Source organism: Dermacentor variabilis, chromosome 3 (assembly GCF_050947875.1).
Source record: "Dermacentor variabilis isolate Ectoservices chromosome 3, ASM5094787v1, whole genome shotgun sequence".
NCBI classification, from domain to species: Eukaryota; Metazoa; Arthropoda; class Arachnida; order Ixodida; family Ixodidae; genus Dermacentor; species Dermacentor variabilis.
In genome coordinates this window covers 50,126,815-50,150,247 of record NC_134570.1, presented here as the reverse complement: position 1 = coordinate 50,150,247, position 23,433 = coordinate 50,126,815, and the positions used below count along the sequence as shown (strand labels likewise).

The window sequence follows — 23,433 nt, the reverse complement described above, 5'->3', positions numbered from 1 at the left end:
CTTCTGCGTAGTACGTACGCACTGAAAGCCCGCGATGAAGCCATTACGCTCTGGCCGGGCGAACCGTCGGTCGGTCCACTCTAGTACGCTCTCATTGATGGAGGTCGCAGATAAGAAGGAGAAGACAGGAAAAACACGAAAGAAAGAAATGTTCCGTGGTGAGATACACTGGCGATAAAGCCTTCATATACGTGCGACCTTCGTTGAAAGGCGCGCGTGCTCGTCGACATGCAAGCACGTATGCTCGTTTAACCGGTAATCGCGTTTATTAACGCCGCCCGAGTTCTATGTGCGTTCGATCGCGCGCGTTGCACGATTATGAAGGCGCTCCGCTGCCAATGTAGAAATGCGTACAGCCACGCTGCCGACGCTTTCTGCCACGAGATTGTATTTAGACGAGAAATCGAAGGTGCACAAATGTAGCCACGATAAGGAAATGGCTAAGGATACCGTGGAATAAACAGCAGCAATTAAAATTCCCGGAACGACGAAAAAGAGTAGGCGATACGGAAAAAAAAAAAAGGATATACCTGACGTAGTGAAGCAGCAGTTAGGTAAAGTCCCATCTTTCTTTCGTTTTGGTTCCATCACTCTGTTTACTCGAATACAGCTGACTGACGTTGTAGGCCCGTACCTCGAAACCGGAAAGTGGAAAAACATACACATGCGACACACACGAAAATATTTCTCGAATGCTATAGCCAATCCAGAAAAGGGCAGGGAATAACAAAAAATTGGCAGTGGCTTAGCTCGGCTATGTCAGGATATACGTAGCGAAAGTTAAGGCATAGCATGGTTAGCCTTGGTTAATCTTGATTGAAAGTCCAGGTTAGTCTGGTTGTCTGGCTATGCTGCGGCGTTTAGCTAGTCGTTCGGTGCGCTGTGTTCGTCTGTTTCCTGGGCGATTCGTTTCCTCTTCATCTCGTTCCGATGTCGATTCCAGGCCTCCTCCTGCTTATCAGAATTGTCGCCGTCCATACTGCCGCCTCAAGTGTGGTTGCGGCGCACGCGAGCTCTCCTTTTCAATCCTCCGACATGTTATCAGGCATGCGACGCAGCTGGCGAAGCGAGCGGAGGCGAACGCAACGACGAGGAACGCGGTGTGACGTCATGTGCCTCGTTGGAGCACGGGCACGGCGAAATCGCAAGTTCGCGGCCAGTGAAGCTTTCGCTTTAACAACAATAAAATTTGAGCATAGGATTTCATTTTATTTCCCTATGCTGTAGTCCGTAATAAGTTACGCATTCAGTACAAGCTCCGCACAAAAAAAAAAAAAAAACGCAGCTGCCCCTGCCCTTGTGGGCGCACTCTGCGTCTCCCCGCACGGCGTCGCCAAGTGGCCCTTGAGAAGTGGAGCTTCACGACGCACCACGACGGCGTACGGCGATGAACCCACCGCAGTTTCGAGCACCGAGCCGAAAAGCCTGGCCGGCTCTGGCCGTACGTTGTTAAGAACGGCCCGCTGACGTGCAACTTTTGGCAGCCAGTTGCGACAGCGGGGGTCAACTTTTCCTGGAACGCCACCGCAAACTCTAGCCACGGCGTCACTAAGAGAACAATACGCGCGTCCTCGACTCTCCGTCGCTGGAGCCAAGATGAGTTCGACGAAGCAGGCTTTGTGCCTCAACCCGCCACCACCGACCTGGTCTGCTGTGAATAAGGGAGACCCCGAGGGAACGTAGTTCGAGGCCCCTTCCCACGCGCCGTTCAAGACGCAAGACAAGGAGCAACCGGCGGGCGCGCTGCGCGGGTCAGCTCCGAGTTCTGCGAAGGCCCTCTTCCCTCGTGTGGGGACCGTGAACCTGTGCGTGTGTGTGTGTAATCCCTCTCGCAAAAAATCGGCTCGTCTCCTGGTCGAAACGTTATATATATATATATATATATATATATATATATATATATATATATATATATATATAAGCGCTGAGTTAGTAAAACTAACTCCAGCGAAAATGTTGGGCGAAGAAGTGACAACCGCAAAGGCCCCGCCATGTCAAATCTTCTCATTTTGATTATTTGATTAGCAAACACGAGTTGAAACACTAGTCGCCCGCTACAGCATGCGCTATAATAAGTTCGTGGTTTTGGCACGTAAAACGCTTGAGTTTCATATTTTAAGTGCAGCCGTTTATTTGGCAGCGATAAATAAAGATTGAGGAATTGGAACTCTTCTGTGTTAGTGCAGACAGAAATTCTGCCAACCTGTTTGTACTTAACTCTAAGCGTTCACTGATTGAACTAAGCTCATTGAGCGCGAATGCGCACTCCTTTGCGTTCTACATCGCGGCCGATATCACAGCTACGGCAACGCTGACCTTCTAAAATTTGGCTGCGCATTAACGCAGAAAAACACGGGGTGGTATGCATGTTGATAATTCGAGCAATACCTCCGAAGAGCTCGTGTGCTTTCCTTAGCACTCGCCGGTATCTTAGCGCTGGCTTACCTTTCTGCATGCGATCAAAGGGCGGCCATGCCAGAAATGGAACCAGCCTGATCTTGAGATCATCAGCGGCAAGTAGGGCGCTTTCAGACGGCCGAATGTGAACAGCATATACAAATTTGATGTAAACTCGGGCCGACTCGTACAAGCGCGTTCTAAACGAGGACGTGTTTTACATAGCTCTCGAAGCGCGTTTTGTTCTTACCACTCCTTGGGCGCCGAGAGCTAAATGAATGCGCAGTATCGGGTTCCCAATCTTGCCCTTTCAAGGATGCACCCGTTAACACCCGCCGCCCCGTAGTCGCGAAACAGAGGTGCATCCTTCAACCTAAAACGCCGTTGCTATGGGGAACGTGGAAGAAATGTGATACGCGTGTGCGGCTTAAGTGGCGTCCGTATGCATTCCGGCATCTATGGCTCGTGGTCTGGTACGCGCAGGCTATACACGGATGCCAGTGCACTGCAGAATATGGACGGCGCGCACGTGAAGAACGATTATCCGTTGAGACCACTTCTTTCACCGCGGTATCCGTAATGCACGCCCATTTAGCGGAACTGAACGCGGCATTGTTGCTATCACGTCGGTAACGACTGCAGGCAAAGCGCGAGCGAGCGCCCCCTCGCAGGGCGGTAGTTCGTGCGCGTATATGCAGTGCAAGAGAGAGAGAGAGAGAGAGAGAGAGAAGCGTGATTGCATCTAGCCGAACAATTGAGTCATCCGCTTGAGCGATATTTTCAGAGATGACGTCTGAAGAAGAGGGAGGCAACGCGTCGGGAGAAGAGGGCGTGGGAATTCAACATGTAAGGGTGATGCGAGTTTGGAACGATCCCTCTTGCGAAGGCGGTTATTAGAGCGCCGAGGCGGAGCGGGATGGTTCGTCGTATACTTCGCTGTCTTTAACCTTCGGCGTGAACGGACTCATTTGTGTATTTTTATTCAGGGAGTCGAGTAGCCGAGGTATGTTCTGCAGTCTCTCCTCGGCAAGAAATTTATAGCACACCCACTGACTTAAATCTCAGCTGAAACTGAATCCATATCGGGACCGCGTAAATCCATGTTCGTTCCTTAGAACGACCGAAAGTTGCGCAAGTTGGTAAATATTCATGTTACTGAAGAGCAGGCTTGCAGACGTGGTCAGGGTGGTTTTGTTTGATAGATTGGGACGGGGGGGGGGGGGGGGGGTGTTGGACTCCCGAAGCATCATTGAGGGTAGGAAAGACGCAGGAGTGAAAAACGGCTCAGAAATAATTTTGACCACTCGGGTTTCCATTTAACGCGCAGTCAATATAAGTAAACGAGGTGTTTTTGTAATCCAGTCCTATATTAGAATGCGGGAGCCACGATAACGGAACCCAGGATCATGCGCTTAGCAACAGAACGCCATGGCCACTGGGCCACCGGGGCTGGTGCAGTTCGGTTTTCCGAAGTCAGGCACTTGGAGTGACGTCACAAGTCGGTACTGCCACATCTGTTGTTCATTACGCGACATTAGCGGGAACACCCGTCACTGTCCATTTCCCACTGCTCCTTCAGCTACCGTGTGGCCACATTCACGGATAATTTCATTTGAGTCATTTGAATACTTTTGTGTTGCGATGAGTGATCATGCGTTTCTTCTAACACCTAACGCAGTCAAAATATTGTCGCTTGTACCCAAGGTAGACAAATTTAACCAGCGGACGGACGAACGGACAGACGAATGGATTGATCACAAGCGCCAGACAAGACACGCCGCATACGTGTGTAGTTATCCAGCAAGTTGGATCGTGGTTTTAGAGAAGGGACCTGTCAATCGTAGAGAACGCCGCGATGAAAGGTGGACTGGATCTCATCATGACGTCTGAGAATTCGTGTATTATACACCTAGGTAATAAAGTTAACTTCCAGATCGCGCTTTCTGCAGTCGAAGAGGTCGAGTTAGTTATGACAGATTAGTTACACTGCTAAATACTAAAATGTTCCCACGGTTTCATTTCATCAAAAAAAGCTAGGGGTGATATATCTTTCAATTAAGAGGCAGGTGTTTATGAGGGGACACGTAAGCATCTACTCCTCGCACGAGACGAACGTTTCTTTGTCAGAGTTTTAGTAGCAATATGAATTAGCGAGGAAATTGTTTTTCTTGTCGCATCGTCCGTATCGAGTACGTTCTTAATGTAGCGATTTGTTCTCTTCTGCACTGTCTGCCATAAAGCAGTCGCAGTCAATCAAACAACCAAACAAAGAAGCAAGAAATACAGTTTAGAAGAGTTATCCTATTACGTTTTTATTCGTTCTCTTGAGGTGGAGGGGGGAGGGTGTGATACGTGGTCGTACTGTACTTAAACTACTACTACATTCAACTACAAAAGTTGTTGCTCTTGCGTCGAATGTATCACCTACCTCGTCTTTGCTTTGAATGAAACATATTTCTTAGTGATAAACAATTTTTTTTCTCTCTTTTTTTGAGGAGGACCTGCTTTACCACAGAGGTGGCACAACATTGAAAAAAATACAAATATGAAGACAACCATGCATCGTGCATCGTTCACTAAGGCTCTGTAATTACAGCCATCTTTAATCCACTTGCTGAAGTCAGCACACCAGTCAAGGCGGATCAGTTCGCTCTACCAAGACTCGTTTAAAAGTCTATTTGGGAAGCATAGTATATATAACTAAAGCCATTTGTAATATATTGCGCCTAGACTTAGAACATGCTACGGCATTCAAGCACTTGCTTGCATATGTGACAGCAGCATTTCCTAATAGATTTCTTATTTTCGTATACTTCATCGCTAGATACAAAACCAAGTACATTTCTTTAAAAGACATTCAAGTCACACTTACTAGCATGCGTGTTAGCACTCACACCGACTCAGTTTGATTGTCCTTCACTCTCACGCTCAGTCGCATTTTCTCCCCACTCTGTTCCCGTCTTCTAACGAATATTTTTGATCTTGTACACACCAGTCACTCTTCCCACGGGCTGTGGTTGTCCGCGCGGTTAGCTCATCGGAATTAGTCCCAACATTACGCGACGTGTACGATGACATTTTGAAACGAGGATTGCTGCCGCCATCTATGCGACGAGGTGTTACTGTCTTACTGCAAAGAAGCAATCAAGTGCCGACAGTGAGTGATTTTCGCCCCATTAGTCTTTTAACGGCCGATTACAAAATTCTTGCTAAAGTTAAAGCTAGACGGCTGGACTTTGCCATCGGAACACTTAACAAGGAACCATCAATCTTATGGCATCAAAGGACGTCGCATCAGTGATAACTTGCATGCCATGCGGATACTGTGCGAAGCCACCTCCGTTGATGGATCCAGGGCATCGGTTTTGCAAGTGGATCTGAGCAAGGCTTTTGACAGAGTAACACATGACTTTCTCTTCAACTTGCTTAAGGACTGCAACATTGGGGACCGGCTTCTAAAATATACAAGTGTCTGCTTCAGAGAAGTGACGACGCGACTGGTAATCATCGGGCAAACAACTCCGACAATAGAGCTCAACAGGTCCGTTAGGCAAGGATGCCCAATGTCAACAGTTCTTTTTGCTCTGTACTTGGAACCACTGTGCCGAACAATTCCGAATTACGCCAATATAACAGGCTTCAGCTTCGCAGATACTTCTTCGAGAGTCCTCGCCTATGCCGAGGACCTTACGCTTGTTCGTGCCTCTAAAGAAGTCCGCCAAGGTTTGTATTGACTGTAGCTGAAGAGAAATATGTAGTCACCACGTGGGAAGATTTTAAAAATGAATTGAAGATGAGTGCTATAGAAAGAGCAACTAAACTGAGACTAGAAGAAAAACGGAAAGAAAAAGCCCTGAGGAGTAAACTTGACTTTCTACTTAATGTAGAAAGCACAGAACCTGTCCACGTCATTAAGGAAATTAAGAAAGTTAAAAGCCAGTTAGAAATCATCGACACAGGGAAGTATCGCGGTGCCATGATAAGATCCCGTGCAGGAAGATTGTGGCAAGGGGAAACACCGAATAAACGCGCGCTTATTGACGGGAAAGCTTACGTTCTCCGCAGTGATATAAAGCAGATAAGCTACAGCGACGAAGTGACGACTGACTGCAGGATCATTGAACACACTTTTGTTGAACACTGTGGAGACCTGTTCAGCAAGAGGAAAACTGATCTGGGTGGTTTCATAAGACACTTCCTACACTTAATGCCACGATTGGAAGAAAACGTTAAAAAAGGCCTCGAAGCGTCTATAACTGTGCGTGAAGTTGAAGCTGCTATAGAAGAACTAGGCTCAGGAAAGGCACCTGGGCCGGATGGTTTAAGCGCAGCTTTCTACAAAACTTTTAAAGCAGAAATAGCAATAATTATGAGGAAATTTTTGCTGCAGTCCTACAAAAACAATCGAATACTCGCGTCTTTCCGTACAGCTCAGATGGTCCTGATACCGAAATCTGACGATACAGTAAAGCGCTTGTCTGTTGCATCGTACCGCCCCATTATCCTTGCGAACACTGACTATAAAGTTCTTATGAAAATACTGGCAAAGAGGCTACAAAGCGTAATTAAACTTTTAGTTGGAGCCCACCAAACGTGTGGGATTAAAGGGCGCACGATAACCGTCAATGTACACAGGAGCGTTCTAGAATACGTAGATGCTTTCGAGGGTAAAGTTGCAATGTTGGAGCTAGACCTGGAGAAGGCATTTGACCGTGTGTCTCATGATATTCTCTTCGATATTTAAGAATACACGAACACAGGATCAGTGATTATAGATGGTTTAAAAATGGTCTACGCAGACTGCAGCACACGGTTGATTATCAACAAGAGTCTCACGAGAAGTGTCAATGTTTGATCATCTTTGAAACAAGGGTGCCCCAATTTCGTCATTGCTTTTCCCATTATACCTGGAGCCCTTTTGCCTAGCCATTAGGGAGAACGAGAAAGTAAGAGGTTTCAAATCACAGCAGAGTGAGGTGAAAGTGCTTTCCTACGCAGACGATCTAGCGGTGTTTTGCGATGACTATGACAGTGTCAGCGAAGGAGTAACTGTGGCGAAAAGCTATTGTGAAAAAACAGGTAGTGCCATAAACTGGGACAAGTGCATCGGGTTTTGGCATGGCGCGTGGCAAAGCACACCCCGCACTTTCGCAAACATACAGTGGGTAACCATGTCTGTGAAATATCTTGGCGTGCCGCTTGAGCATTACAAAGACAGTACTCAGTTCTGGGAACAGGAAACACAGACGGCGAAGGAAAAAGCGCTGGCATGGCAAGGGCGCAATCTGTCAATGTTCGCGCGCTCTACTGTGTGCAACATTTTTCTGGTTGCTAAAATATGGTACATACTACAAGCGCTATTCATGTCGAGAGTGAATGTACACAAGCTGCATCGAGTGTTCGCTGTGTCCATTTGGAACTCAACTTGGGAACGCTGCAGCCGCTCTAATCTGTTCAGATCAGTTCCCAGCGGTGGTCTTGGACTGTCACACCTATTTGTACGCCAGATTGTATCGCGGTTTATGTTCTTGCGGAACCAGAGTGATCCATTTTTGCACACCATGACACAAGTGCGATTAAGTAATATTTTACCTGACTTCCTTGTTTCGTGTTCGAATGTTGAATCCCCTCCAGTGAAAGGTTTCCTTCGGGAAGTAGTGTCATCTTTCCGTATGCTTAGTGTTCGTTTCTCGCTAGAATATTTAAGTTCCGTCAAAAGAAAGAAATTGTATCATGATATGATAGACTCATTAATGCCAGTTCCAATGTATAGGATAGCATACTATGGAGGTTCAGGCGATGATGTGCTCAAAAGGGTCAAAAGAATGCCCGTGAAACCATCGGCAAAATCATTCTTCTTTAAACTCCACACAAATACCCTGCCCGTAAAGACTAGGCTGGCCGACAAGGGAATATTTGTGCCGTGGACCACCAATTGTAAAATGTGTAAAAAAACAGAGACTGTTGATCACGTCTTCATCGATGGTTGCGATTCCTTTTTCATTGGGACATCTTACAACGAACATTAAAGAAAGCATTACCGATAACCCCACGAGGTATCAGATACTTAGATACCGGCAATAAAGATGTTCCATATGACCTTATTATGCTGCTGAGCCTCCAAAGTATATGGTCCACAAGAATGTCGGTATGTCATGCTGATTTGAATGTCTGTTCTGTCCGAGAACACTTTATTGAAAGTATCGTCTACATGCATGAAGTGTACAAAGCGCAGAAAGAACCGCCCGAGTGGTGGCCGCTGTTCGTTGAGTTGGCGAAATTCAAGCGATTTTAATGTCAGAGAGTCAGCATAAGCTGAGCTGATTCTCTTTTTAGCAATGTATTCGCATGGCATTTCAGTTACGAGGAAATAAAGAAAAAAAAAGCCCGGCTAGCTCAGTCGGTAGAGCATGAGACTCTTAATCTCAGGGTCGTGGGTTCGAGCCCCACGTTGGGCGCTGCTTCTTTTTTTTCTTTCCTTGCCATGGATCACTCTTTGCGCACCCACGCTTACTCTCCTTTATTCCCCTTTCTCCTCCTATCTTCTAACGAATATTTCTCACCTTGTACACACCAGTAGTGCTTCGCAAGGGCCATGTTTGTCCGCCCGGCTAGCTCAAGGCACGTTCACACCGAAGGCGGAGCGGGCAAGCGGCCAAGCGGATGCGGCCAAGCGGCCGCGGATTTTCCGCTTTGCGGAAAATACGCGGCCGCTTGGCCGGATCGCGCCTGGACCGATTTTTTCCGCGCGGACAAGTTGGCCGCTTTGGCCGCAGCCAATCAGAGCCCGGCACTGAGGAAGCGCTGGTGAACGAATGTAAACGAATGTCTTTCTCTGGGCTTTTCGCTTATGTTCTTGAAAGGCGTAAACACGGCAAGTTGGGCCAGTTGGTTGGGATTCATAGTAAGGTTTGTGACAGCGCAACACAAGACAAGGACAAAAGAAGGTATAAAACGACGACACGGCGCCGTGTCGTCGCTTTATACTTCTTTTTTTTTTGGCCCTTGTCTTGTGTTGTCGCTTTTCAATATTTGTAACAGCGCTACACAAGGGGCGAGTAAAATGCCAACGATCTCGCCTTCGTCTGAGCTCATCATTTTGCAGAAGTAGATAGCGGACGGGAGCGCGCCAACCCACGACGAAAAAAATATCGAAAGTGCGCGTACAAACCCAAAGTGCCGCGAGATGGCGGCACGTCCCTGACATTGCTAAAGAAATTGCGAGATGCCCCGCCTTCCGTAGGACGCGGGACGCCAGGCAAGCTTGTCCGGTCTGAACAGGCGTACGCGCTCACCGCCTCACCGCGTTGAAAATCCGCTTGGCCGCTTAGACGCGCCGCTTTCGGTGTGAACGTGCCTTCAGTCGGGATTCCACTTCCGGCCACTGAGCGTGACGGACGCGTAAATCATGGGCTCCGTAGGAGCGGCTTCAGCGACTCAGACGGGCCGCGGTAACAGGCTTTCTGCCTCGGAGGACGAGTATCAAGTTGTTTTGCCTAGTCTGCCGACAGGGTGTTTTGTTTTGAATACGGTTTTTCTACACTGTGATATCAGGGCCCGCCCATACCGGGGGGAAATTTTCGGGATGCGCTCGCTCAGTTATCGCTCCTGCCGGAAGTGGCTGCTCTCGGGGCCTACCGTATGAGCCATGTGTGGGCCGTGACCTTCAAGGACAGCGACGCGGTGAAAAAGATCGTCAGCGTTGGAGAGCTGCAGGTCAAAAAGGGCCGGTGTCTCGTCATCGACCCCGCCAACCAGGACGTACGCCTGAAAGTGCATTGGCTGCTGCCCAGCGTACCTGACGAAGACGTACATCTTGCCTTCGCGCCGTTTGGAAATGTCACCGACGTCGTCCGCGAGCGCTGGCGGGTTCACGGCGTGGCTGATAAGAACTCAACAACAAGGCTGGTTACGCTGAAGTTGAAGCCGGGCGTAAAGCTCGACGGCCTTCCGCATCAGGTGAGCGTGGCCGGGGAACTGGCTCTCGTGGTTGTGCCGGGCAGGGCTCCTCTCTGCCTACGCTGCCGCAGCACGGGCCACATTCGTCGCGAGTGCCGTATTCCACGGTGTGGTGCCTGCCGACGCTTCGGTCATGAAGACAGTCAGTGCGAGCGCACGTACCTAGCGTGACCGGACCTGTGGGCAACGAGGACCCCTCTGCCCTATTCATGGACGAGGCGGACATGGAAGACACGTCGTCCGCGGCGGGTGAAGCAGCTGACGTCGTGGCAAAGCCGGCGGTACGGCTTGAACAGGAGGAGAAACAAGTCGCTCAGGCTGTTGCCACAGGACAGCAACAAGCGACTGCAGAGGACACCGCGGCCATGCCGAATGCTGAAGAGAAAACCCCACCTGAGACGGAGGTTACCTCCTGCCTCGTTGAACCTGAAGGCATGGACACCCTCACCGGCCCAACTACCCAACCGACGGGGAAACTGCCCCACAACCAGACCGTTAGCCGGACGGCGAAACAGGACGGCAGCGGCGGAGGCGAGCCACCGCCCAAAGCTCCAGGTATAAGGAGGTCGACCTTGAAGCTTCGGCCGAACATTACGGTCGATCCACGGCAGGCGGGTAAACCGCCTCCGTAATTCCGTGCTGTCTAGTTCGAGTGGGGTTGGGGGGTTGGTGAGTGCAATGGCCGTCATCCTGAGCGCTAGTTTTTCAGAACCTTGCCAGGAAGGGGGCCAAAGTTGCACTTGAGTGCCCTTTCCGGAAGGTCGAGCTGCGTCTCCTTTAGAGGCATTCGACGTGGTTATCGGCGCACCTTTATGAGCGCTCATACCTGTGTAACTGTGATGGGCACCACTCTGGTTGGCGGTTAATGTCGAAGGAAGGCTACGTGTAGCTAGTTAAATGTACGAGGGCTCAGTGCAAGAAGACGGCAATGTCAGCTAAGTCGTCTCCTCTTGGATAATGACTTACATACAGTAGGAATCCAAGATACGAAAATTGAGAGCCAAGAGCTAACCGACAGAATGGTGTCCAATTTTAGAGCTCACTTTGACGTGTGCGTTTGTCACGCGGTTGGTGGATCAGGCGGCTGCGCTATATTCCTAAGAAATAATTTTGGCATTTATGTGCAGTCAGTGTTTTCGTGTGAAACTGGGCGCCTTTTAGTGGCTGAATTTTTGTTTTGTGGATGTGGATTACCGTGCTATTTGTATCTATGCGCCGAGTATTGAAACGGGCCGTCGATCCTTCTTTGAGCGTCTTGAAGCGTACGTAAACTGTTCCAAGGTCGTAATACTGCTGGGTGATTTTAACTGTGTTTGCTATGCTGAAGACCGAGCAAAATGTTCACGCGTTCGTGATAAGAGTGCCGAATTTCTAAACGCAGTGGTGCATGATTATGACCTGGAAGATGTGGGTACTGTTTTTTTGCCAGCGGTACTCGCCCGCGATTTACCCACTTCCAGCGTGATAGCCACGCTCGATTAGATAGATTATACGTGTCAGCCGAACTAGTGCCCTTATGTTGTGAATATGATGTGCAAGCTGTAGCATGCAGTGATCACTGCTTGGTGACTGCCACGTTCGGGAAAGGACAGAGCAAACGGCCCTTTAACTGGGATCTCTGGAAAATGAATGCGCAGTTGTTGAATGACGATCCTTTTGTCGATGCTGTAGCGAAGGAACAAGAAAACCTGACTTCAACCAAGCCATTAAGCTTTGCCATTCAATGGGAAGAATTTAAACAGAAAGTAAAAACAATGGCTATTGAAAGAAGCAGTGTCATTCGACACAACCTGAAACAAGCAGAAACAAAGCTTCGCCAGCAACTGCAATTTTTTATTAGCATGGAAAGTGTCGAGCCTGGTGTGTATGTTAACGAATTAAAGGAAGTGAGAACTGAACTAGAAAGGATAGATACAAAAAAATACAAAGCAGCACTTATGAGATCAAGGTCTGAGAAGTTGTGGGCGGGAGAAATTCCAACGAAACGAGCCTTATCAGACGAGAAGAGGTACGCATGTCGGAAGGAAATCCGCCAGCTAGCTAAAAGCAATCACGTAACGTGCGACAAAAATGACATCAAGCAAGGGATCGCCGATCACTTTCAAGCCATTTTAGGTCATCCGCGGGACCTTAAAGATAGCTACAAAAAAGAATTTCTCTCACTGATGCCAAAGCTCGATGAAGAAGTCAGGACACGCCTGGAACTGCCAATTAGCCTGAGTGAGATAGAGTGCGCAATAGATGAGTTGTCCATTGGTAAAGCACCTGGGCCAGATGGCTTGGGGGCCACTTTCTATAAAACCTTCAAGTCTGCATTGGCCCGTGTTCTTCACGAAGTTATCAGCGAAGCGTATGAGCGAAAAAGATTGCCCTTGTCATTCACAACCTCGCATATCATGCTGATTCCGAAGAGTGATGACGGGGAAAAACTTTTGTTGCCAGGGTCATATCGTCCGATAACTCTAGCCAATGTCGACTATAAAATATTCACGAAAGGTTTGGCCAAACGACTGCAAAGTGTAATTAAAACATTGGTAGGGCCGCACCAGACTTGTGGCATTAAAGGCCGCAGCATTGCAACGAATGTACACACGGCTCGAAGTGTGCTTGAGTGCTGCGATGTGATTGGCGATCACGTCGCGATGATGCAGATCGATTCGGCAAAGGCTTTCGATCTCGTCTCGCACAAGGCTTTGTTCTCCATACTGGAACATGCGAACGTTGGCAAAGTCATAACGGAAGGCGTCATGATGGCGTACAGAGAATGCTTAACGCGCATCATTGTCAATGGGGAGCTCACCAATAGCTTTCCCGTGCTCTCGTCGGTGCGGCAAGGATGCCCGCTGTCGCCCCTTCTATTTGCTGCTTACCTCGAACCACTCTGTTTGGCGATCAGAAATAACGAGCGCATAGCAGGCTATCGGCTGCAGGCAGCACACGTTAAAATTTTGGCATATGCCGACGATATCGCGATTTTCTGCACAACCAAAGCGAGCATTAAGGAGGCAACGACTGTCGTTGAAAATTTTTGTGATTCAACTGCAGCCCAGATAAACTGGGATAAGAGTTACGGTGCAGCGGTGGCGTAGAGGTAGAACACCCGCCTCGCGTGCAAGAGGTCCGTGGTTCGAATCCCGGTGCCGGCAATTTTCCACCGGATTAAAAAAAAAAAAATCCGCGTGTTGATAAAATTGCACAAACAGGCCTGGAGTGTGGCCTGATCCCGGTGACCAGAACCGGTAACGCACTCCCTCACCAGAGCAGGATTGGCCACCCTGGTGCAGTACTTGGCCACAACCTCCTATGAACACAACAATCAAACCCCGGCCCTCAGTCCCCAGCAGCTGCGAAGCAACTGACCACGGCGGCGGTCAGACCTGCGACGCAGCAGAGGGTGCTAAGAATCACTGGCTCCGGACAGGCCGCCATTGGAAGATGAACCTGGCAACGTTTAACGCTAGAACGTTATCTAGTGAGGCGAGTCTAGCAGTGCTATTGGAGGAATTAGAGGGCAGTAAATGGGATATAATAGGGCTCAGTGAAGTTAGGAGGCCGAAAGAAGCATATACAGTGCTAAATAGTGGACACGTCCTGTGCTACCGGGGCTTAGCGGATAGAAGAGAACTAGGCGTCGGATTCCTGATTAATAAGAATATAGCTGGTAACATACAGGAATTCTATAGCATTAACGAGAGGGTGGCAGGTCTTGTTGTGAAACTTAATAAGAGGTACAAAATGAAGATTGTACAGGTCTACGCCCCTACATCCAGTCATGATGACCAGGAAGTCGAAAGCTTCTATGAAGACGTGGAATCGGCGGTGGGTAGAGTGAAAACTAAATACACTATACTAATGGGCGACTTTAATGCCAAGGTAGGCAAGAAGCAGGCTGGAGACAAGGCAGTGGGGGAATATGGCATAGGCACTAGGAATAGCAGGGGAGAGTTATTAGTAGAGTTTGCGGAACAGAATAATATGAGGATAATGAATACCTTCTTCCGCAAGCGGGATAGCCGAAAGTGGACGTGGAGGAGCTCGAACGGCGAGACTAGAAATGAAATAGACTTCATACTCTGCGCTAACCCTGGCATCATACAAGATGTGGACGTGCTCGGCAAGGTGCGCTGCAGTGACCACAGGATGGTAAGAACTCGAATTAGCCTAGACCTGAGGAGGGAACGGAAGAAACTGGTACATAAGAAGCCGATTAATGAGTTAGCGGTAAGAGGGAAAATAGAGGAATTCCAGATCAAGCTACAGAACAGGTATTCAGCTTTAACTCAGGAAGAGGACCTTAGTGTTGAAGCAATGAACGACAATCTTGTGGGCATCATTAAGGAGTGTGCAATGGAAGTCGGTGGTAACTCCGTTAGGCAGGATACCAGCAAACTATCGCAGGAGACGAAAGATCTTATCAAGAAACGCCAATGTATGAAAGATCTAACCCTACAGCTAGAATAGAACTGGCAGAACTTTCGAAGTTAATCAACAAGCGTAAGACAGCTGACATAAGGAAGTATAATATGGATAGAATTGAACATGCTCTCAGGAGCGGAGGAAGCCTAAAAACAGTGAAGAAGAAACTAGGAATTGGCAAGAATCAGATGTATGCGCTAAGAGACAAAGCCGGCAATATCATTACTAATATGGATGAGATAGTTCAAGTGGCTGAGGAGTTCTATAGAGATTTATACAGTACCAGTGACACCCACGACGATAATGGAAGAGAAAATAGTCTAGAGGAATTCGAAATCCCGAAGGTAACGCCGGAAGAAGTAAAGAAAGCCTTAGGAGATATGCAATGGGGGAAGGCAGCAGGGGAGGATCAGGTAACAGCAGATTTGTTGAAGGATGGTGGACAGATTGTTCTAGAGAAACTGGCCACCCTGTATACGCAATGCCTCATGACCTCGAGCGTACCGGAATCTTGGAAGAACGCTAACATAATCCTAATCCATAAGAAAGGGGACGCCAAAGACTTGAAAAATTATAGACCGATCAGCTTACTGTCCGTTGCCTACAAAGTATTTACTAAGGTAATTGCAAATAGAATCAGGAACACCTTAGACTTCTGTCAGCCAAAGGACCAGGCAGGATTCCGTAAAGGCTACTCAACAATAGACCATATTCACACTATCAATCAAGTGATAGAGAAATGTGCAGAATATAACCAACCCTTATATATAGCTTTCATTGATTACGAGAAAGCGTTTGATTCAGTCGAAACCTCAGCAGTCATGGATGCATTACGGAATCAGGGTGTAGATGAGCCATATGTAAAAATACTGGAAGATATCTATAGCGGCTCCACAGCCACCGTAGTCCTCCATAAAGCAAGCAACAAAATCTCAATAAAGAAAGGCGTCAGGCAGGGAGATACGATATCTCCAATGCTATTCACAGCGTGTTTACAGGAGGTATTCAGAGACCTGGATTGGGAAGAATTGGGGATAAAAGTTAATGGAGAATACCTTAGTAACTTGCGATTCGCTGATGATATTGCCTTGCTTAGTAACTCAGGGGACCAATTGCAATGCATGCTCACTGACCTGGAGAGGCAAAGCAGAAGAGTGGGTCTAAAAATTAATATGCAGAAAACTAAAGTAATGCTTAACAGTCTCGGCAGAGAACAGCAATTTACAATAGGCAGCGAGGCACTGGAAGTCGTGGGGGAATACATCTACTTAGGGCAGGTAATGACGGCGGATCCGGATCATGAGACGGAAATAATCAGAAGAATAAGAATGGGCTGGAGTGCGTTTGGCAGGCATTCCGAAATCATGAACAGCAGGTTGCCGTTATCCCTCAAGAGAAAAGTATATAATAGCTGTGTCTTACCAGTACTCACCTACGGGGCAGAAACCTGGAGGCTTACGAAAAGGGTTCTACTCAAATTGAGGACGACACAACGAGCTATGGAAAGGAGAATGATAGGTGTAACGTTAAGGGATAAGAAAAGAGCAGATTGGGTGAGGGAACAAACGCGAGTTAAAGACATCTTAGTTGAAATCAAGAAAAAGAAATGGGCATGGGCAGGACATGTAATGAGGAGGGAAGATAACCGATGGTCGTTAAGGGTTACGGACTGGATCCCAAGGGAAGGGAAGCGTAGCAGGGGGCGGCAGAATGTTAGGTGGGCGGATGAGATTAAGAAGTTTGCAGGAACGGCATGGCCACAATTAGTACATGACCGGGGTTGTTGGAGAAGTATGGGAGAGGCCTTTGCCCTGCAGTGGGCGTAACCAGGCTGATGATGATGATGAAGAGTTACGGCTTCTGGCATGGTAGTTGGAAAGACACGCCGGAGACCTTTTATCGACTGAAGTGGTCGACGTTACCAACGCAATACTTGGGTGTGCCTGTCGGAAATTACCGTGAACCTGAATCGTACTGGCTAGATCAAGTGTCGAAAGCAAAGAAAAAGGCTGACGGGTGGAGAGAAAAACAATTGTCAATGTTTTTTAGAGCCACTGTTTGCAACCTTTTTTTAGTTTCCAAGATATGGTACCTTATGAATGTGTTGTGTGCTGCGAGGGTAAGCGTACAAAAAGTTCACCGTGTTTTCGCTATCTTCATTTGGGCCTCCACCTGGGAGAGGATGAGTCGAACGAACTTGTTCCTCCCGGTCAAGAAAGGTGGGCTTGGTTTAGCTCATTTGTTTCTGCGACAAGTCGTCTCACGCTTTGTGTTTTTACGGGATCAAAACGATCTTTTTCTCCGGACAGTGATACAGGTACGGCTGGGTAGACAACTTCCAGAATGCATTGTTTCGACTGTTCACAATATGCCAGGAGCAGTGACTGGTTACCTACGCGAAGTGGTATGTTCATATAAGATGTTGAACGTACGTTTTTCACAGCAATACCTGTCCACCGTTACCAAGAAAAAATTATACAGAGATCTCGTGGACACGATGTTCCCTCCACCTTTGTACCGTTTTCCGCAACGTGGAGGCCCAGGACAAGACGTTCTAAAGAGAGTGAAAAAAATGCCAATACGCCCGTCAGCTAAATCTTTTTTCTTCAACATGCACACAAACACACTTCCCGTTAAGACCTGGCTTCATGAGAAGGGTATTTTCATACCCTGGAGCGCCGACTGCTTATTATGTAAAAAACCGGAAACAATAGAACATGCATTCTTAGATTGCTGGGACGCCATCTTTCACTGGGATGTTCTGCAGAGAACATTGAAAAAACAGTTACCCCTGGACCCATATGAAATACGCTTCTTACCGATTGATAACGCCGAGGATGTCCCGTATGACCTTACGATCCTGAGCCTCCACGCTATGTGGAAAACTAGATTGCAATTTCAAAACGGAGACATTGTTGTTCGACCGGCTCGGGAAAACTTCATTGAGAGTGTTGTGTGTGTAAGAGATGCTTTCAAAGCGCTGCCTGATCCACCACAATGGATCTCCTTATTTGATGAATTAGCGTTGCTAAAAAGATTTTAGTACCGTGTTGGCCAAAGTGTGGTCCACACGTTTTATCTTTGTAAACCTTGATTGAGTACGTCGAAGTCGGCAATGAAGAAGAAAAAAAAAAAAAACCGGCTGGCTCAGTCGGTAGAGCATGAGACTATTAATCTCAGGGTCGCGGGTTCGAGCCCCCCCCCCCCCCCCCGTTGGGCGCTGTTTTTTTCATTCCTTGCCATGGATCACTCGTTGCGCACCCACGCTTACTCTCATTTATTCCCCTTTCTCCTCCTATCCTCTAACGAATATTTCTCGCCTTGTACACACCAGTAGTGCTTGCCAAGGGCCATGTTTGTCCGCCCGGCTAGCTCAGTCGGTAGAGCATGAGACTCTTAATCTCAGGGTCGTGGGTTCGAGCCCCACGTTGGGCGCTGTTTTTTTTCTTTCCTTGCCATGGATCACTCGTTGCGCACCCACGCTTACTCTCATTTATTCCCCTTTCTCCTCCTATCCTCTAACGAATATTTCTCGCCTTGTACACACCAGTAGTGCTTGCCAAGGGCCTTGTTTGTCCGCCCGGCTAGCTCAGTCGGTAGAGCATGAGACTCTTAATCTCAGGGTCGTGGGTTCGAGCCCCACGTTGGGCGCTGTTTTTTTCCTTCCTTGCCATGGATCACTCGTTGCGCACCCACGCTTACTCTCATTTATTCCCCTTTCTCCTCCTATCCTCTAACGAATATTTCTCGCCTTGTACACACCAGTAGTGCTGGCCAAGGGCCATGTTTGTCCGCCCGGCTAGCTCAGTCGGTAGAGCATGAGACTCTTAATCTCAGGGTCGTGGGTTCGAGCCCCACGTTGGGCGCTGTTTTTTTTCCTTCCTTGCCATGGATCACTCGTTGCGCACCCACGCTTACTCTCATTTATTCCCCTTTCTCCTCCTATCCTCTAACGAATATTTCTCGCCTTGTACACACCAGTAGTGCTTGCCAAGGGCCTTGTTTGTCCGCCCGGCTAGCTCAGTCGGTAGAGCATGAGACTCTTAATCTCAGGGTCGTGGGTTCGAGCCCCACGTTGGGCGCTGTTTTTTTCCTTCCTTGCCATGGATCACTCGTTGCGCACCCACGCTTACTCTCATTTATTCCCCTTTCTCCTCCTATCCTCTAACGAATATTTCTCGCCTTGTACACACCAGTAGTGCTTGCCAAGGGCCTTGTTTGTCCGCCCGGCTAGCTCAGTCGGTAGAGCATGAGACTCTTAATCTCAGGGTCGTGGGTTCGAGCCCCACGTTGGGCGCTGTTTTTTTCCTTCCTTGCCATGGATCACTCGTTGCGCACCCACGCTTACTCTCATTTATTCCCCTTTCTCCTCCTATCCTCTAACGAATATTTCTCGCCTTGTACACACCAGTAGTGCTTGCCAAGGGCCATATTTGTCCGCCCGGCTAGCTCAGTCGGTAGAGCATGAGACTCTTAATCTCAGGGTCGTGGGTTCGAGCCCCACGTTGGGCGCTGTTTTTTTCCTTCCTTGCCATGGATCACTCGTTGCGCACCCACGCTTACTCTCATTTATTCCCCTTTCTCCTCCTATCCTCTAACGAATATTTCTCGCCTTGTACACACCAGTAGTGCTTGCCAAGGGCCTTGTTTGTCCGCCCGGCTAGCTCAGTCGGTAGAGCATGAGACTCTTAATCTCAGGGTCGTGGGTTCGAGCCCCACGTTGGGCGCTGTTTTTTTCCTTCCTTGCCATGGATCACTCGTTGCGCACCCACGCTTACTCTCATTTATTCCCCTTTCTCCTCCTATCCTCTAACGAATATTTCTCGCCTTGTACACACCAGTAGTGCTTGCCAAGGGCCATGTTTGTCCGCCCGGCTAGCTCAGTCGGTAGAGCATGAGACTCTTAATCTCAGGGTCGTGGGTTCGAGCCCCACGTTGGGCGCTGGTTTTTTTCCTTGCCATGGATCACTCGTTGCGCACCCACGCTTACTCTCATTTATTCCCCTTTCTCCTCCTATCCTCTAACGAATATTTCTCGCCTTGTACACACCAGTAGTGCTTGCCAAGGGCCATGTTTGTCCGCCCGGCTTGCTCAGTCGGTAGAGCATGAGACTCTTAATCTCAGGGTCGTGTGTTCGAGCCCCACGTTGGGCGCTGGTTTTTTTCCTTGCCATGGATCACTCGTTGCGCACCCACGCTTACTCTCATTTATTCCCCTTTCTCCTCCTATCCTCTAACGAATATTTCTCGCCTTGTACACACCAGTAGTGCTTGCCAAGGGCCATGTTTGTCCGCCCGGCTTGCTCAGTCGGTAGAGCATGAGACTCTTAATCTCAGGGTCGTGTGTTCGAGCCCCACGTTGGGCGCTGTTTTTTTTCCTTGCCGTGGATCACTCGTTGCGCACCAACGCTTACTCTCATTTATTCCCCTTTCTCCTCCTATCTTCTAACGAATATTTCTCACCTAGTACACACCAGTAGTGCTTGCCAAGGGCCATGTTTGTCCGCCCGGCTAGCTCAGTCGGTAGAGCATGAGACTCTTAATCTCAGGGTCGTGTGTTCGAGCCCCACGTTGGGCGCTGGTTTTTTTCCTTGCCATGGATCACTCGTTGCGCACCCACGCTTACTCTCATTTATTCCCCTTTCTCCTCCTATCCTCTAACGAATATTTCTCGCCTTGTACACACCAGTAGTGCTTGCCAAGGGCCATGTTTGTCCGCCCGGCTTGCTCAGTCGGTAGAGCATGAGACTCTTAATCTCAGGGTCGTGTGTTCGAGCCCCACGTTGGGCGCTGTTTTTTTTCCTTGCCGTGGATCACTCGTTGCGCACCAACGCTTACTCTCATTTATTCCCCTTTCTCCTCCTATCTTCTAACGAATATTTCTCACCTAGTACACACCAGTAGTGCTTGCCAAGGGCCATGTTTGTCCGCCCGGCTAGCTCAGTCGGTAGAGCATGAGACTCTTAATCTCAGGGTCGTGTGTTCGAGCCCCACGTTGGGCGCTGGTTTTTTTCCTTGCCATGGATCACTCGTTGCGCACCCACGCTTACTCTCATTTATTCCCCTTTCTCCTCCTATCCTCTAACGAATATTTCTCGCCTTGTACACACCAGTAGTGCTTGCCAAGGGCCATGTTTGTCCGCCCGGCTAGCTCAGTCGGTAGAGCATGAGACTCTTAATCTCAGGGTCGTGGGTTCGAGCCCCACGTTGGGCGCTGGTTTTTTTCCTTGCCATGGATCACTCGTTGCGCACCCACGCTTACTCTCATTTATTCCCCTTTCTCCTCCTATCCTCTAACGAATATTTCTCGCCTTGTACACACCAGTAGTGCTTGCCAAGGGCCATGTTTGTCCGCCCGGCTAGCTCAGTCGGTAGAGCATGAGACTCTTAATCTCAGGGTCGTGTGTTCGAGCCCCACGTTGGGCGCTGGTTTTTTTCCTTGCCATGGATCACTCGTTGCGCACCCACGCTTACTCTCATTTATTCCCCTTTCTCCTCCTATCCTCTAACGAATATTTCTCGCCTTGTACACACCAGTAGTGCTTGCCAAGGGCCATGTTTGTCCGCCCGGCTTGCTCAGTCGGTAGAGCATGAGACTCTTAATCTCAGGGTCGTGTGTTCGAGCCCCACGTTGGGCGCTGTTTTTTTTCCTTGCCGTGGATCACTCGTTGCGCACCAACGCTTACTCTCATTTATTCCCCTTTCTCCTCCTATCTTCTAACGAATATTTCTCACCTAGTACACACCAGTAGTGCTTGCCAAGGGCCATGTTTGTCCGCCCGGCTAGCTCAGTCGGTAGAGCATGAGACTCTTAATCTCAGGGTCGTGTGTTCGAGCCCCACGTTGGGCGCTGGTTTTTTTCCTTGCCATGGATCACTCGTTGCGCACCCACGCTTACTCTCATTTATTCCCCTTTCTCCTCCTATCCTCTAACGAATATTTCTCGCCTTGTACACACCAGTAGTGCTTGCCAAGGGCCATGTTTGTCCGCCCGGCTAGCTCAGTCGGTAGAGCATGAGACTCTTAATCTCAGGGTCGTGGGTTCGAGCCCCACGTTGGGCGCTGGTTTTTTTCCTTGCCATGGATCACTCGTTGCGCACCAACGCTTACTCTCATTTATTCCCCTTTCTCCTCCTATCCTCTAACGAATATTTCTCGCCTTGTACACACCAGTAGTGCTTGCCAATGGCCATGTTTGTCCGCCCGGCTAGCTCAGTCGGTAGAGCATGAGACTCTTAATCTCAGGGTCGTGGGTTCGAGCCCCACGTTGGGCGCTGTTTTTTTTCCTTGCCATGGATCACTCGTTGCGCACCAACGCTTACTCTCATTTATTCCCCTTTCTCCTCCTATCTTCTAACGAATATTTCTCACCTAGTACACACCAGTAGTGCTTGCCAAGGGCCATGTTTGTCCGCCCGGCTAGCTCAGTCGGTAGAGCATGAGACTCTTAATCTCAGGGTCGTGTGTTCGAGCCCCACGTTGGGCGCTGGTTTTTTTCCTTGCCATGGATCACTCGTTGCGCACCCACGCTTACTCTCATTTATTCCCCTTTCTCCTCCTATCCTCTAACGAATATTTCTCGCCTTGTACACACCAGTAGTGCTTGCCAAGGGCCATGTTTGTCCGCCCGGCTAGCTCAGTCGGTAGAGCATGAGACTCTTAATCTCAGGGTCGTGGGTTCGAGCCCCACGTTGGGCGCTGTTTTTTTTCTTTCCTTGCCAAGGATAACTCGTTGCACACCCACGCTTACTCTCATTTATTCCCCTTTCTCCTCCTATCTTCTAACGAATATTTCTCGCCTTGTACACACCAGTAGTGCTTGCCAATGGCCATGTTTGTCCGCCCGGCTAGCTCAGTCGGTAGAGCATGAGACTCTTAATCTCAGGGTCGTGGGTTCGAGCCCCACGTTGGGCGCTGTTTTTTTTCCTTGCCATGGATCACTCGTTGCGCACCAACGCTTACTCTCATTTATTCCCCTTTCTCCTCCTATCTTCTAACGAATATTTCTCACCTAGTACACACCAGTAGTGCTTGCCAAGGGCCATGTTTGTCCGCCCGGCTAGCTCAGTCGGTAGAGCATGAGACTCTTAATCTCAGGGTCGTGTGTTCGAGCCCCACGTTGGGCGCTGTTTTTTTTCCTTGCCGTGGATCACTCGTTGCGCACCAACGCTTACTCTCATTTATTCCCCTTTCTCCTCCTATCTTCTAACGAATATTTCTCGCCTTGTACACACCAGTAGTGCTTGCCAAGGGCCATGTTTGTCCGCCCGGCTAGCTCAGTCGGTAGAGCATGAGACTCTTAATCTCAGGGTCGTGTGTTCGAGCCCCACGTTGGGCGCTGTTTTTTTTCCTTGCCATGGATCACTCGTTGCGCACCAACGCTTACTCTCATTTATTCCCCTTACTCCTCCTGTCTTCTAACGAATATTTCTCACCTAGTACACACCAGTAGTGCTTGCCAAGGGCCATGTTTGTCCGCCCGGCTAGCTCAGTCGGTAGAGCATGAGACTCTTAATCTCAGGGTCGTGGGTTCGAGCCCCACGTTGGGCGCTGTTTTTTTTCTTTCCTTGCCAAGGATAACTCGTTGCGCACCCACGCTTACTCTCATTTATTCCCCTTTCTCCTCCTATCTTCTAACGAATATTTCTCGCCTTGTACACA

General features: G+C 48.8%; 26 non-coding genes across 26 annotated transcripts; all 26 read left to right on the top strand.

Moving 5' to 3' along the window:
* Window positions 1-8,782: 8,782 nt before the first annotated feature.
* Window positions 8,783-8,855, top strand: TRNAK-CUU (transfer RNA lysine (anticodon CUU)). Its single transcript has one exon. It is a non-coding gene; the product is annotated as a tRNA-Lys (tRNA).
* A 9,279-nt stretch (window positions 8,856-18,134) lies between these two features.
* TRNAK-CUU (transfer RNA lysine (anticodon CUU)) lies at window positions 18,135-18,207 on the top strand. The gene has a single exon. It is a non-coding gene; the product is annotated as a tRNA-Lys (tRNA).
* Window positions 18,208-18,350: 143 nt separating this feature from the next.
* On the top strand, window positions 18,351-18,423 carry TRNAK-CUU (transfer RNA lysine (anticodon CUU)). The gene has a single exon. It is a non-coding gene; the product is annotated as a tRNA-Lys (tRNA).
* Window positions 18,424-18,565: 142 nt separating this feature from the next.
* TRNAK-CUU (transfer RNA lysine (anticodon CUU)) lies at window positions 18,566-18,638 on the top strand. The gene has a single exon. It is a non-coding gene; the product is annotated as a tRNA-Lys (tRNA).
* A 143-nt stretch (window positions 18,639-18,781) lies between these two features.
* Window positions 18,782-18,854, top strand: TRNAK-CUU (transfer RNA lysine (anticodon CUU)). The gene has a single exon. It is a non-coding gene; the product is annotated as a tRNA-Lys (tRNA).
* A 142-nt stretch (window positions 18,855-18,996) lies between these two features.
* TRNAK-CUU (transfer RNA lysine (anticodon CUU)) lies at window positions 18,997-19,069 on the top strand. Its single transcript has one exon. It is a non-coding gene; the product is annotated as a tRNA-Lys (tRNA).
* A 142-nt stretch (window positions 19,070-19,211) lies between these two features.
* Window positions 19,212-19,284, top strand: TRNAK-CUU (transfer RNA lysine (anticodon CUU)). The gene has a single exon. It is a non-coding gene; the product is annotated as a tRNA-Lys (tRNA).
* A 142-nt stretch (window positions 19,285-19,426) lies between these two features.
* On the top strand, window positions 19,427-19,499 carry TRNAK-CUU (transfer RNA lysine (anticodon CUU)). Its single transcript has one exon. It is a non-coding gene; the product is annotated as a tRNA-Lys (tRNA).
* Window positions 19,500-19,641: 142 nt separating this feature from the next.
* On the top strand, window positions 19,642-19,714 carry TRNAK-CUU (transfer RNA lysine (anticodon CUU)). Its single transcript has one exon. It is a non-coding gene; the product is annotated as a tRNA-Lys (tRNA).
* Window positions 19,715-19,853: 139 nt separating this feature from the next.
* TRNAK-CUU (transfer RNA lysine (anticodon CUU)) lies at window positions 19,854-19,926 on the top strand. Its single transcript has one exon. It is a non-coding gene; the product is annotated as a tRNA-Lys (tRNA).
* Window positions 19,927-20,065: 139 nt separating this feature from the next.
* Window positions 20,066-20,138, top strand: TRNAK-CUU (transfer RNA lysine (anticodon CUU)). The gene has a single exon. It is a non-coding gene; the product is annotated as a tRNA-Lys (tRNA).
* Window positions 20,139-20,277: 139 nt separating this feature from the next.
* TRNAK-CUU (transfer RNA lysine (anticodon CUU)) lies at window positions 20,278-20,350 on the top strand. Its single transcript has one exon. It is a non-coding gene; the product is annotated as a tRNA-Lys (tRNA).
* A 139-nt stretch (window positions 20,351-20,489) lies between these two features.
* TRNAK-CUU (transfer RNA lysine (anticodon CUU)) lies at window positions 20,490-20,562 on the top strand. The gene has a single exon. It is a non-coding gene; the product is annotated as a tRNA-Lys (tRNA).
* A 139-nt stretch (window positions 20,563-20,701) lies between these two features.
* On the top strand, window positions 20,702-20,774 carry TRNAK-CUU (transfer RNA lysine (anticodon CUU)). The gene has a single exon. It is a non-coding gene; the product is annotated as a tRNA-Lys (tRNA).
* Window positions 20,775-20,913: 139 nt separating this feature from the next.
* On the top strand, window positions 20,914-20,986 carry TRNAK-CUU (transfer RNA lysine (anticodon CUU)). Its single transcript has one exon. It is a non-coding gene; the product is annotated as a tRNA-Lys (tRNA).
* Window positions 20,987-21,125: 139 nt separating this feature from the next.
* On the top strand, window positions 21,126-21,198 carry TRNAK-CUU (transfer RNA lysine (anticodon CUU)). The gene has a single exon. It is a non-coding gene; the product is annotated as a tRNA-Lys (tRNA).
* A 139-nt stretch (window positions 21,199-21,337) lies between these two features.
* Window positions 21,338-21,410, top strand: TRNAK-CUU (transfer RNA lysine (anticodon CUU)). Its single transcript has one exon. It is a non-coding gene; the product is annotated as a tRNA-Lys (tRNA).
* Window positions 21,411-21,549: 139 nt separating this feature from the next.
* On the top strand, window positions 21,550-21,622 carry TRNAK-CUU (transfer RNA lysine (anticodon CUU)). Its single transcript has one exon. It is a non-coding gene; the product is annotated as a tRNA-Lys (tRNA).
* Window positions 21,623-21,761: 139 nt separating this feature from the next.
* Window positions 21,762-21,834, top strand: TRNAK-CUU (transfer RNA lysine (anticodon CUU)). The gene has a single exon. It is a non-coding gene; the product is annotated as a tRNA-Lys (tRNA).
* A 139-nt stretch (window positions 21,835-21,973) lies between these two features.
* Window positions 21,974-22,046, top strand: TRNAK-CUU (transfer RNA lysine (anticodon CUU)). Its single transcript has one exon. It is a non-coding gene; the product is annotated as a tRNA-Lys (tRNA).
* Window positions 22,047-22,185: 139 nt separating this feature from the next.
* On the top strand, window positions 22,186-22,258 carry TRNAK-CUU (transfer RNA lysine (anticodon CUU)). The gene has a single exon. It is a non-coding gene; the product is annotated as a tRNA-Lys (tRNA).
* Window positions 22,259-22,397: 139 nt separating this feature from the next.
* Window positions 22,398-22,470, top strand: TRNAK-CUU (transfer RNA lysine (anticodon CUU)). The gene has a single exon. It is a non-coding gene; the product is annotated as a tRNA-Lys (tRNA).
* A 143-nt stretch (window positions 22,471-22,613) lies between these two features.
* TRNAK-CUU (transfer RNA lysine (anticodon CUU)) lies at window positions 22,614-22,686 on the top strand. The gene has a single exon. It is a non-coding gene; the product is annotated as a tRNA-Lys (tRNA).
* Window positions 22,687-22,825: 139 nt separating this feature from the next.
* TRNAK-CUU (transfer RNA lysine (anticodon CUU)) lies at window positions 22,826-22,898 on the top strand. Its single transcript has one exon. It is a non-coding gene; the product is annotated as a tRNA-Lys (tRNA).
* Window positions 22,899-23,037: 139 nt separating this feature from the next.
* On the top strand, window positions 23,038-23,110 carry TRNAK-CUU (transfer RNA lysine (anticodon CUU)). Its single transcript has one exon. It is a non-coding gene; the product is annotated as a tRNA-Lys (tRNA).
* Window positions 23,111-23,249: 139 nt separating this feature from the next.
* TRNAK-CUU (transfer RNA lysine (anticodon CUU)) lies at window positions 23,250-23,322 on the top strand. The gene has a single exon. It is a non-coding gene; the product is annotated as a tRNA-Lys (tRNA).
* Window positions 23,323-23,433: the final 111 nt, after the last annotated feature.